This window comes from Arachis hypogaea, chromosome 19 (genome assembly GCF_003086295.3).
Source record: "Arachis hypogaea cultivar Tifrunner chromosome 19, arahy.Tifrunner.gnm2.J5K5, whole genome shotgun sequence".
In the NCBI taxonomy this organism is placed as follows: Eukaryota; Viridiplantae; Streptophyta; class Magnoliopsida; order Fabales; family Fabaceae; genus Arachis; species Arachis hypogaea.
In genome coordinates, this window is record NC_092054.1 from 120,147,593 (window position 1) to 120,153,571 (window position 5,979).

A 5,979-nucleotide genomic window follows, 5' to 3' on the forward strand; every position below is an offset into this window, starting at 1 on the left:
ACAACAGTCGCTAATTCATCGGAAAGTTTTTTTAGCGACTGAATAGATTGTCGCAAATCTATCACTTTTGTAAAAGCTAATTTCATAGAAGAAATAGACTAAACGATAGTCGCTAATTAGCGACAAACTCTACTGCAGCAGACTCATCGCTAAATCCAAACTAACTTTGTAGACAAAATAAAATGCTTAGTTGACGCTAATTAGTGAGGAATTTTTCCAAACCTAACTCGTCGCAAATTGGCCAATAATATGATCGCAAATCCATCACATTTTGTAGCAAATCTATAGCTAATCTTTGAAAAAACTTTAATCAAATTTGTAGGAATTTTGTCGCTAAACCAAAGCTATGCTAAATGAGAAAGCAAAATTACGAAGTAGTCGCTAATGTGCTAGAAAATAATATATAGTCAACTAATTGCAATACTATCACAAATATCATCGCAAATTCCTTTTAAACTAGTAACAAATCAATAGGTATGTGGCAAATATTTCAGTCACAATATCGTCTTTAATTTATCACTATCATCGAGTTTAGGATACCAATTTTTTCGGTATACTAAAATAAATCTCAAATTATTTTTTTTATTTGAGTCATTTAAATAAAAGATTATAATGCATACAAATATAATTAGTTCATCAAAATTATAAATGTTTAAAAAAGTTCAAACCATGTTTAAAAAAATTGGATATTAAAGCTTAACCTAATAATAACCAAGTCTTTGATTTGATTAAATGCCTATTCTATCTATTCAATAGCCCTAAAAATATGACTTAATTAGTAAACTAATGAAGAAAAAAGCTCAGTTGCAATATCATGTAAAAGTAAGTATTCACTCACTTATTTAGAGATATTTTAATCTCGTTGCACAAATGTGATTCTGCTTTCATAAAATTCATTATATATTATACATCTCAATTTCTCATTACACATTAAAAATTTAAAAAAAAAACAAAAAAAAAATAACACCTAAGACTTAGTAGTTGATATAGTGAGATAAATGTATTAACCCACATACTTGCTTCTTCAAAACTGTAGGTATCCACATCAGTATCTATGTTCACAAACATAGTTGGTTGATTTGCTAATATACTGCTGGGTTGGGTAAGGTAGAAATATTATTTTTTTTCCATCATTCTTTCCTTTTATTATTGTGCACAAAATATGAGAAGAATTATCTATTTTAGTATACCTGCAGGCATGAGCAAAAAATTAAAATAAGATAAACCTTAAGTGGCCTCTCATGGTTAAGAAGACATCAGATAAACATTATTAATGATATCATAAAAATATATTTAACTTTGAAATATTTAAATATATAGAAAGAAACAAACCTTTATACAACCCCTATATTTGGTGTTAATAACTGAATTTTCTGGACCTGCAATGGAATAGAACAAAGAACTAAGATCAAATTTCAAATTAATGGCCACACTTTTGCATGTTCCCTTGACATTCAAAATATACTTAGGTAATTCACTTGGCAATTAATATCTGAAGTTTGAGAATAACAAAATTAAAAATTATATGTAAGCACTAACCACAAGGCATATAGCCGACAAGAGGGAAACTCTAATAAATAACAAACTTACTGATACTTCATCAACCAATATAGATGGCAGTGTCTTCTCTGTTGCAATGACTACACCATTTGCAGCTGCAAGAGTGAAACACAACTACATATTACATGGTCTTGTAAAAAACAGGGAGCTTTTCTACCACAGATGATCATCATATATTGAATACATTGTAAAAACTTTTGCCTTCTGCTCAACTAATATATCACCAACATCTAACTAGAGAGCAGATTCTTAAGAGTATCATTTTTTTACAGTGGCTCTTATAAAAACCTAATACCAAAAATAAGTAGAAACCCCACACAAATTTAGTCACTAGTTTCTTCCCTACTAAACAATTATAATTAGTTACAAGTACCAGTACAAATAAAAAGAAAAAGATGCCAAGAGGGAAAAGTAACGATCGTTACCTTCTTCAAATGGCGGCCATGGAGAGCAAGCTGAGCAACGAGCAACAAGTTTGGCCATCAAAGAAAAAAAGAATAGCAGCAACAACCTTTGGCGACGGTGACAACAACAAAATCCTGCTGAATTTTAGAATTAGCAAAATGATAAAATGAAAAACTGAAAATCGAAAAAATAAAGGGAGAAGATCTACTGGCGGCAGTGCAAGCGGCGGAGGTGCGGTGTTGTGAAGAGGAGGCAATGGTAGAGACGAATGCGGCGACAGCGTCGTTCACGAAGAGGCGCTTTCTCTCGATCTCAGTGGCTTAGCATGGAAAATTCTTGTAGTGTGACTACATCTGGAGATTAATTATTCAAGGGATTCACATCACACTATAATGTGCAAAAAATTCATACATCACACTATAACGTGCAAAAAAGTCATACATCCTACTTATTCAGGAAGTCATAACATGAAATCATATATCACAATAACTAACAAACAAACCTGAAATCAAAAGGGACAGAACAATAATCAACCTGAATCAGAAATCACTAACAAATTAGCAGAAGCACACAAACAAGTTAAAATCATTAACAATTTTGCAAAAATAGCAAGTGCAGATGGAACCATAATCAACCTGACTCAAAAAATCAAGATGCAAAAAAAAAAAAAAGCAAGCGACCGAGTTACAAATAGAACCAAACTGAATCAGAAAGAACAAATAAAATCAGAACAAAAAACAAATCAGAATAGAACAAATTCAAGAATCAGAATCGTAACAACAAACATACAAACAGAACATCAAAAATTAGATTCATAGAAACAGAAATTCAAAACAGGATTAAGAAAATAAAAACCCTAGTAAACAGAACCAAAAATAAACAGAGTAATAAAATAAACAGAACACAAATCAAACCCTAAATCATCACTACAATTTCAAAAAAATTAGCAGTAAAGCAATAAAAGAACAATAATCAACAATAGGAATATATAACCAACCCGACACGAAGGCTCTATTTCTGGTACATGCTGCTATTTTGGATGGAGGACGACGACAACTGTTGGTGCAGGGAGGAGTAAGATTTATACAGAGAAGGTGATTATATATAGAAGCATAGATTATGATTTATATACTAGGACACAAGCACAAAAGCTATAACAAATTACAGAGAGGGATAAACCCTAAATGCAATAGATTACAAAGAGAAGGAGGGAGTATCACACTTGAAGCCAAGTGGAAGTGGAAGAGGACTGGAGGAGGGACAACCCACGGCTTCGGCGGGATGTTGTCAATGGCAGACGACGGCTTCTTCCTATTGGATGCGAGCTGGCGACAAACGTGCAAAGCAGAGTGTAGAGCAGAGGACTAAGGATGAAGTATGAGACGCGCAGCGGAGAGGAGAACGGACGAGGTGGCGGAGACCAGAATTGCCGCGGCGGTAGAGAGGGGAATTGACGACGCCGCAAACAGAGAGACTGGTGACGGCGCGGGTGAGAAGGTAGAGTGATGAGGGATGGCGGCACGGTGAGAGAGAGAGGGTTGAATAGGCTGGTGAGAAGGGAGAGTGGCTGCAAAGGGTGAAAAAAAGGAGAGTGGCGATGGGGAATATGCAAATAGGGATTAGGTTAGCTTTCTTCTTTGTTTTCTTTTTTCTTCGTGAGTGAGAGTTAAAGGGTTGAGTGAGAGATAACGAGGGATGAGTGGGGTTAGTAAAATTAGGATTAGAATTAGCTAAAAGAAGAAGTTTAAATGTTTAATGTAAAAATTTGTATAAAATTAGAGGTAGAATAGGAATTTTTTACGATATATCGTCATTTTAATCGAAACGTTTTAATTAATATGGCAGATAAATAGTTTTATTGGGCGATTTTCACGTAATTTAAATTGTCTATTTAAATACGAAATTTGAAATTATCAATTTAATATTAAAAATTTTGTAAGATTATTTTTGTATTCTATTATTTGAAATGTTCAAATTATATCGTTCAAATTATATTAAAATTTTTAAATTTAAATTATATCATTTAAATTTTATTTATCAAATTTTTTAAATTTTTTAAATTTTATTTTTTTGAGTACTAATACATGGTTTCTAGAAAAATAATGTGATGCCAGTTTTAAATTATGTGACTCGGTCGCTACAGTTTAAATAGACAGCTTTAAATTACACATTTAAATGGGCAGTTTTAAATTACGTGACTTGAGTTAAAACAGCCCATTAAAACCGCCTATCTCTCATGTTAACTGAAACGTTCCCATATTAATAATGAAATTTGAATTAATTTAAGTATAATATTAAAAGCATTACGTTATTATTATAGGTAACAATCAAGATAACAAATTTATAAATATTTGTTTATTTGTTATTTTTCAATCTTATTTAATTTGAAGCAAATATAAAAATTTAAATTTAAAGAATTCATTTTTTTCACATAATTTTAATTGTTAAAATTTTTTTTAATTTTATTTTTAATATCTTACATCATCTTTAGTTTCATTATTCATTAAAATTTTTTAATTTTTATTTTCATTATATTTTTCTTATCATTCTCTATATAGATATCTATCATTATTTTTTTTCACTAAGTACAAGAAAGATAGAAAAGAGTACTACATGTACGCAGTAGAATAAGGAATAAGGAAAAAGCCAACAAGAATAGAAGTTATGTGTAAAATAAAAAAAAAGTAACTATAAAAAGAAGAAAAAAAAATTAACTGATAATTATATTTTTGACCAATTTTTAAGATGACAGTTATATTAATCAGAGACAATAATAATTATACATGTATAAAAAAAAAGAGAAAATGATAGTGTATAATATGATGAGATGCTATAATAAAAATAAAAATTAATAATTTTAAAAAATAATAAAATTAAAAAAAATTAAATATGTTCAAGATAAGATTGAACAAATATATTTTTTTAGCTATTAGAATTATGGATGGAGATAAAGAATAATTTGAATATAAATTTTTAAATTTGTTTCTAATTAAACAGGATTGAGAAAATAAATAAATTTAATAATATTTATAAGGGGTAAGTATGGTTTTGGTTTCTAACATTGAGGGTGAAAATCGAAACCGTCCCTCATCTAATTTTCGATTTAGAATCGTCCTTAACGTTTTTTTTGTATTAAAATCGTCATTTTTAATAAATTTTTTTATATTATTCCTAAACTATCCCTATTTTAATAAAAAAGTTATAAAATTTAAAAAATATATAAAAAACCGTGTTGTGGGGGGAGAAAATGCGTCGGGGAGGGGAGGGAAGGAAAAGGGTATACAAAGGGGGAGGGGTGGGCAGGGAAAGGGAAAAGGGGAAAGGGGAAGGAAGAGGGGGAGGGGAAGGGGAGGGGGAAAGAGGGAGGCGGCGTGGTAGGGGTCATTGCCGCTGTCGCCGCCGCTATTGACAGGAGAAGAGAGGGAGATTTGAGAGAGCTGAACGGGAAGAAAACGCAGGAAACCTCGCCGCTGCGCCCAGCCCGTTGCATGCTCTGTCGCATTGCCACGCAGACCGTGTCCAACCCTCACCGCCAGCTGCGCCTCACCAAGGAGAGAGATCAGACAGAGAGAGACGTGAAGAGGGAGAAGGACTCGCGTTGCTGCTTCTTGCCGCCTCACCGCTGAGGGAAGCCAGTGCCACCGTCGCCGCTGCTCCTCGCCGTCTCGCCGCCTCGCCACTTCTACTTCTTGCTTCAATCTCTGTTTCTGCTTCGTCTTCTGCTTCTTCTGGGTTGGCTTGAGTTTGAGTTTTGGGTTTATTTTTCTGAGTTTAAATTCTGGATTTTGAGTTATGATTTCTGATGATGATGATGATTTTCTGAGTTGAGTTCTTGTTTTTTTTAGTTTGAGTTCTGGGTTGTTTTTCTAAGTTTGAGTTCTGGATCTGAGTTCTAGGTTCTGATGAGGATGATGATGATGATGTTGATTTTTTGAGTTTGGTTGGTGTGATGCAGATGGTGATGGAGTAGCAGTGGGTGGGGGTGGTGATAGTGGGTTTCGGTTCTGAGTTCTT

The 5,979-nt window shown here is 32.8% G+C and overlaps 1 long non-coding RNA gene across 3 annotated transcripts; it reads right to left on the reverse strand.

Moving 5' to 3' along the window:
- Positions 1–787: 787 nt before the first annotated feature.
- On the reverse strand, positions 788–3,631 carry LOC112779659 (uncharacterized). 3 transcript variants are annotated; one of them, XR_011877871.1, is made up of 7 exons: positions 3,188–3,631; positions 2,963–3,021; positions 2,174–2,318; positions 1,986–2,099; positions 1,540–1,655; positions 1,333–1,379; positions 788–1,190 (listed from the first exon to the last, which is right to left on the reverse strand). It is a non-coding gene; the product is annotated as an uncharacterized lncRNA (long non-coding RNA). The 3 variants fall into 3 exon arrangements; XR_011877872.1 differs by lacking the exon at positions 2,963–3,021; XR_003815757.2 differs by lacking the exon at positions 3,188–3,631 and having other exon boundaries at positions 2,468–3,172.
- Positions 3,632–5,979: the final 2,348 nt, after the last annotated feature.